The 12,529-nt window shown below is 42.4% G+C and overlaps 1 long non-coding RNA gene across 3 annotated transcripts in view; it reads left to right on the top strand.

The window, feature by feature from the left end:
- Window positions 1-12,529, top strand: part of LOC143729324 (uncharacterized) — a 50,326-nt gene that overhangs the window by 20,324 nt on the left and 17,473 nt on the right. Inside the window, exons 1-3 of one of the 3 annotated variants that reach the window (XR_013199984.1) lie at window positions 4,287-4,413; window positions 4,501-4,598; window positions 4,675-4,855. The exons of the other annotated variants lie outside the window; for them this stretch is intronic. This is a non-coding gene — a long non-coding RNA (uncharacterized LOC143729324). Of the gene's footprint in view, window positions 1-4,286; window positions 4,414-4,500; window positions 4,599-4,674; window positions 4,856-12,529 lie in introns of those variants that run through there. 3 annotated transcript variants of the gene reach the window in all.

Here is a 12,529-nt window from a genome sequence, read left to right as displayed (position 1 = left end):
TATAAATTTGTCTGATGGGTATCCTGTACTCTGTCATTGCTGGCCAGCTCTACAGTTTTCTCAAGCCAACACGCTCTTTAAATAAGACTCAATGTTTTCTACCACTGGTTTGTGCTCATGATGTTTTGACTGTTTCCCTCGAGTGAAATTTTCCCCCTTTGAGATTTTTTAGCTAGTGACATTTTCCATTTTTGGGACTGTTCCCACAAAAACAATGCTGAGTCTTTCAAAGAGCTTCTATGATTAGCCTCATATTTTTCTTTAGCATGAATAAAAGAAATACTAGTTGTAACACAGTTCGTTGTTATGGGGAGAAGAAGGCGGGAACCAGGGAACATTTAAAGACATTTAAATACAAAATGAAAATAAAGACAGCAGTCCCTCACGGACGACTGCTGTCACATATAACAAAATACAACGTAAATCCAGGCCTGGCCTCTCTCGATCTCCACTGTCGTCGCTCCTCCTTTTATGCTTCCGCTCCCCTGTGAGAGATACGAGACCGGTGCGTCGCGCAAGTGTCGCTCATCAATAATCACGCCACCGGCCTCACGCCGTCCTCCCGCGGCCCTCGACCCTGTCCTGCTCGCCACACTAGTAAACGGCAACAATAATAACAATTATTATTATGAATGATATTTATTATTATAGATAAAGTGATAATTATATATGCATTGACAACAAACCAGAGCAAACTGAATTTTCGTACAATGTTGTTTTGTCCTTGTTAGTTACAACCCAGATAAAGCATTAAAATGTCTGTGTAAAGCATTAAAAATTACAGCAGCAGCTTAAGGCTCAGAATAAGGTGTTTAGTGTTTGTGCTGCTCTCTAAACAGTCCGCGAGGAATGCTGGTAATTAGCTCTGTAATCACAGGCTTTGGAAAATCTGCAAAAATACACAGCTGATCTCTGTGTGAAAGGGTTTTATCTGTGGTTGGTGGTGGTTTTGTAACGTGTGATCAGCAGTTGTCTTTTTGTTCTCAGTGATGAATATCATAGCATGAACACAAATTAGGACCGTCTTTGGCAGTGAACCCCAAAAAATTCTCTTTCATATGAATACGGACATGCCAAACGTGCAATATGCGTGTAATATTGAAATCATTTGCAGCAATGTTCAATTTGAGCAAAAACATCCGAATGTTCTTCTCATTTTTTTAAATGGAATGTCATCCCACATTCAGTTTTATCTACCGCAGGTGTGTGATACGAGACAGAGCAGATGAGATCAACTGTAGAGGTTGTCTATGTTTGGATAGATGGTTGGATGATGGGGGTGACTATAAGCAAAGCTTTGCAAGCGAAGGTACTCTGGATCAGCAGTGGACTTGAATGCTAGTGATAACATTCCCAGCATCCTTTTTTCATGTTATGCAAAGTTTAAGCGCATATGGGCCTCTTATTTTGATCAATTCGTTCCTTTCAAAGCCTTCCATTTGGGAGCGAGCTGCAGGAATGTGCGCAGATGTCTTAGATCAAGATTTGATATTGCTCATGTGGGACTGTAAGGGAGCACAGACAGGTTTGATGGAGAATTTGCAAAAACTTTGATTTAGTTTCAAAAGGTGAATTATTGGAGTGTCACCAGAGGAACGATTGTTTGATTTTAAACCCCACAAGTGGGTATGTGCCTCAACATTTTATCCTCTTGCTTTGCGGTTTTATTTAAGTAATATTGTCTAACACCCTAGTTTGAAAACGGCCATATTCTTAATAAATAGACTTTTTCCACAGTTGTTATGGATTGTTTTGATTTCTGCACAGGAGACTTGGGTCAAAAACAAATGGGAGTGTCCAAAATAAAGAAAAGGAAAAATATTTTAAAAACCAATGTGCCAAGGTCTTAGAAAGTTACTTTTTGTATATATTTTGACTTTATTTGGTTTGAAAAAAGTTACACTAGATTGACTCTAAAAATGTCATGTGGTGCAGCCATTGGAAATGTGTGTGTGTGTGATTTTTTACGACCTATTACCAAAAATAATATTTATAATATTTTAACAAAACCTTTTCAGTTTTTTAAGAAATAATAAAATATCATGGCAAAATGCTTAATTTGATTCATTATTTTAATACGTTTTTTTTTCTTCTTCATTATCATATCAGGACAGTTTTATCTATTATTTTACTTTATGCCTTAGAAAAAAAATTAAAATGCGTCTTAAAAACATACTTCTTATAGAAAGATGAGAATTCAAGTCATTGAAAGTGAATTGCCTTTTTAATGTATTTTTGTATAAATTAATAGTTTTGGACAAAAAATGAGCCAGCCTCCACTGTGAGGAAAAACTGATTTGAATGTCTAAACAAGAACAAACCAGGTGTTCATTTACAAAGAGTTTGTTGACAAATTGTCTATAGAGCTCTCACCTGGTGGACAGCATTCTGGGGTTTTGGGGAAATCAGCAGAAATTTCCCACACCGGGGACAAAAGCTGCGCTATTCTCTTTCAGTGCCTGTTCCAGCTAAGTCTATATGAGAAACTGGATCAATAGATGGTGTTGATTTGAACAGTGGCTACAACAGCAACAAGTATTTGTTTCAGTAAAGTAGCTGTTCGGACAAAGCTCTAGTTTCATATTAAAGTAGGATATGCAGCGTTCTCCTTCGAGTGACTGAATCAGATGGGCACAGCTGCTGAGCAGCAAGTGTTGGCAGTGTTGTAGGTCTAATGTTCATTGTTTGAGTGAGAGCCCGAGGAGGATTATGTGTGTGAGAGTGTGTGTTTTTTATCTCGTTCAGCACTATGTGTTGCTGTGAGGTGTTCGCTCCAGCCTCATTCTCTAAAGGAGCTCATTCATGCATCTGAGGCAAAGAGACCTGCACTCCGCAGGCTCACATTACTGTGGGCCTTTTGTCCGGCCCCGCAGAGAGTGCTCGGGAAATCGGGATGTGCGCAACCCAATATTAGCCCCTCATGTTTGTTCACTCGCTCCTCTGTTCTTCGGTATCATACCGAATGGGCGAAAGTTCCCTGGAAATAGAACAAGTCTTAGCATGTATATTTATTTCTTTTACTAAAAAATTTACAGAGAAATATAATATATAAAAACAGAATAAAATAAACTATATATATACATGTATAAATGTATACAATTTTAATAAAATAATTATGTATAATAATACTAATTATAATTAAATATTACTAATTAAAAATAGTTAAATGAAAAATTATAAAACTGCCAGGAACAACAAGAGCACAAATTTAACAATTTTACATTTAATTTACTTGTTTTGAAGTAAAGCTTTAAACAAGTATACAGTGTGATTCTCTATCAGTTGCAAATATAGAAACCAAAACATTTGCAGGGTAAATATTGTGGTAGAGAGGCATCTCTCAGCTGTCTGTGGTGGTCACTTATAGATGGACTGCTGTAAAATGCCTAAGAAGTGCACACTGTAAGTTTCCAGACCTTATGCAACGACACCTCAATTCATCCGTCTTATCCAGACAGCCGCTCTGCCCACTGTTCAAACACTGGATGATCTGCTTCAGAGCTTAGGTAACAGATGTGTTAACAGAAAGGAATCTAATATCTGAGGTGATACACCCAGTGTATTAATGCTGATCATTGGAAGACAATTTTCTAAAGTTAAATTGATTGACTTAAAATCAGCTCATTGTTAACACAGGAGATTGGGGTTGTTGGGTTCATTTCTGGGTCATATTAGGGTGCTGTCAGATGTAACATCTGAATATTTCCCTCTTGACCTACACTCATTGATCTTATCAAGACATTCAAGGTAAAGTGAGGTAAAATTCATCCTTGAGGTAAAGTGATATTTGTAATCGAAACACGAATTAACTCTAGCCGCCTGTTATAAAAAGTTATCTAGAGATGGTTGATCGATATGCATTTTTCTATGACTGATTGTTTAAATAGCATAATAATAAATAAATAATGCTTAGATAATTGGTCCCCCATTGTGAATTTGTGGAAAAGTGATTAAAATCATTTAAAAAAAATTCTAATTAATCTTTAGAATCAACCTAATAAGTAATATTTCAGAAATGTAATAATAAAAAATAATTAATAATTAATAATCATAAAATTAACCATTTTGTTTTAATACTGTGTCAGTGAACCCCGCTGATGAAGATATTACATCATTACATCAGTAGGTAACGACAAGGGACTGTATTAATGAGTGAGCTAAATAATTATTTCAACAGATTCAAAACAAACGATTGAGTCATTGAATCGTTCCTTCAACTGATTCGTCCAAAACACTGATTCATTAACTTTACAAGTGAGTCGTTGAATCATTTACTCAACCGATTCGTTCAAGGATATCGATTTATTCACTTCTCTCTGTCGGTCTGAGACACGATGGTTGATTCTTCTGTGGCGGCTTTGTTTGTAACTATTTCTTTTGCAGAAAAATACCTGACCATATTTGATCTAAAACGTTAGTTATTCAATATTAACGTTTACTAGCATTTGTAAAGAGCATCTAATGTGACCATTGTTGAGCAATACTTCTATGTGTTTACAGGAGCTGTGAAACCTGATCCAGTTTAAAGAGATGCAGTTCACTTTAATAGAGACATGTGTGTCATAACATACTCCTCAAACTATGTTATGCTATGGAAAGTAGGTATACAGAGAGCTCTTCTGTTCTGTCAGGCCAGAATGAATGTGTCCATTTATGACTTGCGTTTCTCTTCAGGGTGGCTGAAAGTGGCGATCTCTACACGCGAGTAATGCTTCTCAGCTGTCTGTCACACAGCAAGCATGTGATGTCACAACTTGTCGGCCCTTTCCTGTTCTTGAAACAAAATGTAAAAACAAACAGCTCTAGGTGTAACAACCCCTCTCACGCTAAGTCAAGTGGGCTGCAGGAGAGCACGGTTAGTACTAGGATGAATGCATATGGCGGGGAAGCCTGGTATTTCACACATCTGTGAGGGCAGTGTGTGGTTGTAAATGGTAACACAACACAATGCAACAAGCTTCAGTCTTCCTTTTACTGCTTAGCAACTATTCAGTCCTAACAAGACTGGATTCAAGCTTGAAGTTCAGATTTTCAAGTTATTTCTTTTTAATATACTCTGTTTCTCACATTTTAGAAAATGATCATCCAGCATCTGTGGCTAAATGAGACATTTGAACCTAATCTAGGCATTCAAATAACTGGTTAGTGGTTCTTTCTGATTTCTGCCTTTGGTGGAATGGCAACCACATCCTTATATGGTTGCAAGAAAACATATAGACCTAGAACCAGTGTTGTTATTGTTAACTAAAACTATTAAAAATCGTTTTCACTAATTGAAATGAAGTTTAAAACAAAAATAAAATATAAATATTAGATGAAAAACCCAAACTTAAAAAAACTAGAAATTAGAAATTTTGACTTAGCAACTAAAAAAACAAGTTGAAATTGAATTACTAAACTAAAAATGAGATTACCAAAACTAATAGAAATTACAAAAGCACTTAACAAATGTCCTCAAAATTAAATTAAAATGAAAACTGAAACTATGAAAATAAAAGCAAATTCAAAAGATTAATACTTACTTTAATAACATATAATACTAAAATAACACTGATGCGAACCATTGAATTTGCCATAGATTTATTTATTTATTTTTAGGGATGCATGATATATCAGTATTATATCAGTTATCAGCCAGTATTAGATATTTAATAGTTCATGCTCATTTCTCCTACTTTTAGATTAGGATTACCATTGATGCCATTTAACTTAGTTCATATTTAAAAAGATGATTAATTACACTAATAAATGTAATCTTTAAATTAATGTACTGTACATTACAATGTTGTGATGCCTAAATTCATTTATGTAAAACAACTAATTTTAGTCTTTAGTATTTATTTTTTAATAGTATAGAATTATAATATTGGGCATTTCTATTTATTATTGGCCGTACAATCAGTACATCCTTTTTTTTCCAATAAAGACATGGAAATACATCACTTTGTGATATATTAGCTATATTAGTTGTTTAAGCAGATTGTATTTGTCTGTTATTGTGACCTATAGTTGGAGATCAGATCAAATTTCATGGCCAATTAATAATACATATATCCAATGTAAATCTAAGAGGTCATATACTTTTCCTGCAACTTTCACTTTGATGAAAATAAGCGTGAAAGTCATAATTCATCAAATGTGCTGTTTTATTTTGACATGTAATGTAGCTTTGCCCAGTGATTTGATCTGTTTGTTGCTGTCTGATACAGTAAAGTGGTGGGAGCTGCATGAATTACAGGATCCGCTTTAACCATGAGTTAGCAGGCGCTCACTGCAGGAAATTAAAAGCTAGTGCTACTTCCTTTCAACTTCCCGCACGGCCTCTCATCTTGTGCCAGTGCCCTAATGAATAGTAAATTATTAGTCTCTGGCTTCCTTTTTGTCACAGACAGTTTACAGTAGACATTCACCTTGAAATATACATTCCATGCTATTGTACACTCTAAATAAACATATGGGATGCTGTGCACTATGCACAGTGGTTTCACATTGTTCAACTGAAAAAGAAGATTGACATTACAGATGTAAGAATGACATCACACTTTTCCTATTGTTAGATACTAACTGGTCAAAATGACCAAAAAAATAAATAAAGACACAATAGCTGTAGCTTTCTGTTCAGAATAAGTGTCACACAATGTATTGTGGTTTCCACAAAAATATTAAGCAGCACAACATAGTTTTCAACATTGATAATGAGAAATGTTTCTTGAGCAGCAAATCAGCATATTAGAATGATTTCTGAAGGATCATGTGACACTGAAGACTGGAGTAATGATGCTTTGCCATCACAGGAATACATTACATTTTAAAATATATTAAAATAGAAAACAGTTATTTTAAATATTTTACAATATTACTGTTTTTACTGTATTTTTGAACAAATAAATGTAGCCATGGTGAGCATAAGAAATGTAAAAAGGATAAACATCTGTAGACCCAAAACTGTATTGTAAACTACAATGTTCTCTCTGATGCTACTTATTTAACACCCACACTTTCATTTCTTTCAGATATTTTATATTTATATTTGAGTATAAATGGCAACACATTTAAAAACCACACAGTTCCCTTTCGAGGGAACTCAACACTGCGTCGAGAATCGACTCTTTGGGGACGCTCCCTTAGCGTGCGTCTCTGAAGTATGAATGAAACTATTCCAATCCTGATTGGTGTTGCGTCATGACGTAACATGTGACGGCATAACCGGATGCATAAAAGCGACGCCGGCACACACATACACTAGCTTTTCGCTCTTCAGCAAGCGCTCTATGTTACCGCGGTCTGTCTTATTTGGTGTTGTTTGTCTATCCCTCAATATATATATATATTATGGCCAGCCAGCAGTTCAGAATGTGTGTGCACCCCTGTCCTTGTTTTATTACGGATGGGGACACGCATGTTTTGTGTGTGAACTGTTTGGGAGCACAGCACGCCCAGGCAGCTCTCGAGGGAGCTGCCTGCGTACACTGTGGAGCACTACCCATGAGGGTGCTGCGCTCCCGGCTGGCGTGCTTTAATGAGCTCGGTCAGGCTGGCGTTCCCCGCGGTTCTGGTCCCGCGTCTGTTGAGGCGGCGCGGCGACTCAGATCGTGGGGTTCGCAGCGGGATCTTGCAGATGAGAATGAGACTGCTGCGGCACTTTCTCATTCTTCATTTGAAGATCCCGAAGCCCCTGTGAGTGGTGCAGAAGCCCGCGCTGCGGGTTCTTCTGCCCACGACCAGGTCCCGGTGCTTGAGCTCTCTGCTTCCGAGGAGGCAGAGGTGATCAGCATCGAGGATGACCGTGAGTCGAGCGCGCCAGTTCACGGCCAGGCTTATGAGGAGCTGGTGGAGGTTGTGACTCGTGCCGTGGCCAGACTTAACATTAGCTGGCCACAAGATGAGCAGGGAACGCAAGTCGTAAGCAAGTTAGACGAGCGTTTCCTGCGGCACAGGTCACAGCCTCAGCGCCGGGGTTTGCCGTTTTTCCCCGATTTCCACAAAGAGATCTCGAGATCGTGGGATAAACCGCATTCCTCCCGTGTCTCCCATCCATCTGTTGTCGATTATAGCAATGTTGTGGGGGCACGGAATATGGGTTATGGGAATATGCCTAAAGTCGAAGAAGCTCTAGCCGGTTATCTATCTCCTGAGTCAGCATCTTCCCTTAAAACCCCGGCGCTGCCTAGTAAGCCCTGCAGAGATACATCTGCTTTATTAGGCAGGGCTTACATGGCGGCAGGTCGGGCTGGTTCATGTCTGCACTCTATGGCTATCTTGCAGGCATACCAGGCCGACCTCCTGAAAGATTTGGACGAGGGGGAGGGGCCAACTCCTGAAGATATTGCGGATTTGTGCAAAGCCACAGATTTGTCTCTCCTGGCCACTAAAGAGACGGCCCGCGCTATTGGCCACTCTATGGCAGCTATGGTGGCCACGGAGAGGCATCTGTGGCTCAATTTATCAGGTTTAAAGGAAAAAGATAAATCTGTTTTGCTGGATGCGCCGCTTTCGCCTTCTGGCCTGTTCGGCGACGCCGTTACATCGGTCGTCGACAGGTTTCAGGAGGCGAAGAAGCAATCTGTGGCGTTCCAGCAGTTCCTCCCCCGAAAATCGAAGTCCAAATCGAGTAGGGTGGGGCAAGAACATCAGCCCCAGCCATCAACCAGCTCCTCACACCGGGCAGAGCAAAGGGAGAGCGTTTCCTATAGAGCCCTTCCTCCAGGAGCTTGGCAACGGAGGAAACGCTCCCAGCAGGAGCCCCCCAGCCAGAAGGGCGATTTAAGGGATGTCCTTCAGGCTAGGAGGGCTTCAGGAAAGAGGTCCTAGCCTGAGTGGTGGGACCTCTGAGGGCTGTCCCCTCCGTTGTAGAACAACCGAGGTTGTTCTCACAGCGGAGCCCTCAAGGAAACGATGTGAGTTGCCCGCCGTCGGTGACGCTTCGGGCCGCATCATATTCCAGCGAATGCACTGTGAGTCGTTTTTCTCGAAAAATAAAAAACGAGCATCAGTTATGGTCACGAAAACCGTATCGACTACAGCCTGCCGGTCAACCGCTTCAGGGGGTCGAGAAGGTTGCTCGAAAAACACCAGAGGCCAGTCTTGAGAGGCTGGTTCCCTTAGTAGATTTTGTAGAGGCATGGTATCATCTTCCCAACATATCTGCATGGGTCCTGCATATAATAAAGTCAGGGTACAGACTGCAGTTCGGGCACCGCCCCCCCACATTTTTTGGGGTGGTGCAGACTACAATGGTTCCAGAGCAGGCTCAAGTGATGGAACAAGAAGTGCAATCTCTGCTGCTAAAGGAGGCCATAGAACGTGTTCCTCATTCAGACAGGGAGTCCGGATTTTACAGCCGCTACTTTATAGTTCCAAAGAAGGATGGGGGGTTGAGGCCAATTCTAGATCTCAGGGTTTTGAACCTGTCTCTGAGGAAGCTCAGGTTCAAAATGCTCACTATTCCTGTCATCGTGAGTCAAATCAGATCCGAGGACTGGTTTGTCACGATAGATCTAAAAGACGCCTATTTTCACGTATCCATCCTTCCATGTCACAGGAGGTTCCTGAGGTTCGCTTTCGGGGGCGAGGCTTACCAATATCGGGTTTTTCCGTTCGACCTAGCACTCTCTCCCCGCACATTCACCAAATGTATGGATGCAGCACTTCCTCCACTAAGACTTCAGGGCATCCGCATACGGAATTATATCGACGACTGGCTCATTCTGGCCCAGTCTCGAGAAATGGCAGTTCGGCATCGAGATGTCGTCCTTGGCCACAATCACAAATTGGGGTTGAGACTCAACACAAAGAAGAGTGCGTTAGAACCGTCCCAGTCCACAACGTTTCTAGGCGTTGTGTGGAACTCGACTACGATGCAGGCACGCATGTCTCCGGTGGTGTGCAACCGATGGTGTGCAAGTTAAAGCTAGGGCAGGCCACTACTGTAAAGCAATTCCAAAGACTGCTGGGCCTCATGGCAGCGGCATCCAACATAATACCTTTGGGCCTTCTACACATGAGGCCCCTTCAGTGGTGGCTGAAAGCCAAGGGGTTTTCCCCCAAGGGGAATCCATTTCGTATGATCAGAGTAACGCGCAGATGCCTTCATTCTCTAATAATATGGAAGAAACCTTGGTTCCTGTCCCAAGGGCCAGTGTCATTTTTTCGATGATCAGGACCATCATCATTTTTGGCACATAAATTGTCTAGAGATGTTGGCTGTGTTCAGGGCTCTGAGGAGCTTCCTTCCAGACATCAAGGGTTACCATGTCCTAGTACGATCGGACAATAAATCAGTGGTAGCTTATCTGAACTGACAAGGGGGACTCAGATCGCACCCTCTGTGCAGACTGGCGCATCAGGTTATTCTCTGGTCCCAAGGGAAAATACTGTCTATCAGAGCTATGTATATTCCGGTGGTTCAGAATCAGGGAGCAGACATCCTGTCGAGGCAGGGGCTGAGGCCCGGGGAATGGAGACTTCATCCAGATGTGGTGAAGTTGATATGGGAGAGGTTTGGGCCCATGGAAGTGGATCTATTCGCGTCTCGAAAGACGTCCCACTGCCCACTTTGGTTCTCCCTCTCACATCCAGCCCCACTGGGGTTGGATGCCATGGTACAGGCCTGGCCGAGGCTTCGCCTGTACGCATTTCCCCAGATCGCTCTGCTTCCGGCAGTCCTGGAGGGGGTCCGTCAGGAGGGCATCAGTCTACTTCTGGTTGCCCCAATGTGGCCGACCCGAGTATGGTTTTCAGACATAATTTCGCTCCTGATAGCTCAGCCATGGCAGATTCCTCTGAGGAGGGATCTATTGTCTCAGGTGGAGGGCACAATCTTCGACCCTCACCCAGAGCTGTGGAAACTGTGGGCCTGGCCTCTGAGGGGGTTCAGTACCTAAACGCTGGTCTAACAGCCGGGGTGGTTGAAACCATACTTAGCTCTAGGGCTCCGTCTACTAGGAGATTATATGGCCTCAAGTGGAATGTTTTCGTCACTTGGTGTAGAGAACATAATTTAGACCCAGTTAACTGCCCGGTGGCTTCAGTTCTGGAGTTTCTTCAAGGTCGTTTCTCTGCGGGTCTCTCCCCTTCCACGCTTAAGGTGTACGTGGCTGCCATTGCGGCTTTCCACGCGCCATTAAGTGATGGGCCTCTGGGGAGACACCAGCTGGTCATTCGTTTTCTCCGTGGTACTTGGAGGATGAGACCGACAACCAGGTCCAGGGTTCCGGCCTGGGACCTGGCAGTGGTTCTGGAAGGGTTATCCCTGGCCCCCTTCGAACCTCTTCAGTCGGCTTCGCCTAAAGATCTTACATACAAATTGGTCTTTCTCTTAGCCATCACCTCTCTTAAGAGGGTGGGAGATCTCCAAGCCCTGGCAGTGACACCAGCTTTCTTGGATTTTGCCCCTGGCAAGGTTAAGGCCTTTTTGCACCCGAGACTGGGCTATGTGCCTAAAGTGCCTGCTAATACGGCTAGGTCTACGACCCTTCAGGCTTTCCATCCTCCACCTCATGTGTCGGCAGAAGAAGAGAAGCTTAATTTGCTCTGCCCCGTCAGAGCTTTGAGTATTTATCTCGAGAGGTCCTCTTCTTGGAGAAGGTCGGACCAACTGTCAGTGTGTTTCGGGTCACCTAGGAGAGGGCTCCCGGCATCCAAGCAAACCATTAGTAATTGAATTGTGCAGGCTATTGCCTTGGCTTATGAGTTGCGCAATTTGCCTTCACTTCTGGCCATAAGGGCTCATTCTACTAGAGGCATGGCGTCCTCTAGGGCCCTCCTCTCGGGAGTTCCCCTCCAGGAGATCTGTGAGGCAGCCGGTTGGGCTACCCCACACACTTTTATTAGGTTCTATAGTCTGCACCTCCCCAGTACGCCTGGCGCACGTGTGCTCTCGTCCTGTTGAGTGCCTGAATCAGTTTCACTCCTGGGCAGGCCTGTTTTCGGTGCGTGGCCTAGTGGGCATTCGTTCCCCAAAGAGTTGATTCTCGACGCAGTGTTGAGTTCCCTCGAAAGGGAACGTCTCGGGTTATGACTATAACCCTTGTTCCATGAGAAGGGAACGAGACACTGCGTCGTCCTGCCACGCCCCTCTGGGTCTGAGAGCGTCTTGCTTCATCGCTAGGCTAGTTTGTGTGTGTCGGCGTCGCTTTTATGCATCCGGTTATGCCGTCACATGTTACGTCATGACGCAACACCAATCAGGATTGGAATAGTTTCATTCATACTTCAGAGACGCACGCTAAGGGAGCGTCCCAAAAGAGTCGATTCTCGACGCAGTGTCTCGTTCCCTTCTCAGGGAACAAGAGTTATAGTCATAACCCGAGACGATACTTTTGGTGACAAACCATGACATTTACCAGGCTAAATTACTGCCCAAATCTCTAGTTTTGTAACAAGACAGCACACACACTGAATTTAAAAATAATTCAAACATAGGAACTAAAAACTCTGTCTGTTGAACAGAGCAGTATTACTGTTTTTACCGCCTCAAAAAACAACCTCAAGATTTATATATATAACCAGACAGTACCTCAGACATTTT

This window comes from Siphateles boraxobius, unplaced genomic scaffold (assembly GCF_051911475.1).
Source record: "Siphateles boraxobius isolate OS27281-9 unplaced genomic scaffold, OSU_SipBor_1 8, whole genome shotgun sequence".
Lineage (NCBI taxonomy): Eukaryota > Metazoa > Chordata > Actinopteri > Cypriniformes > Leuciscidae > Siphateles > Siphateles boraxobius.
This window is presented reverse-complemented; position numbering and strand designations above follow the sequence as displayed.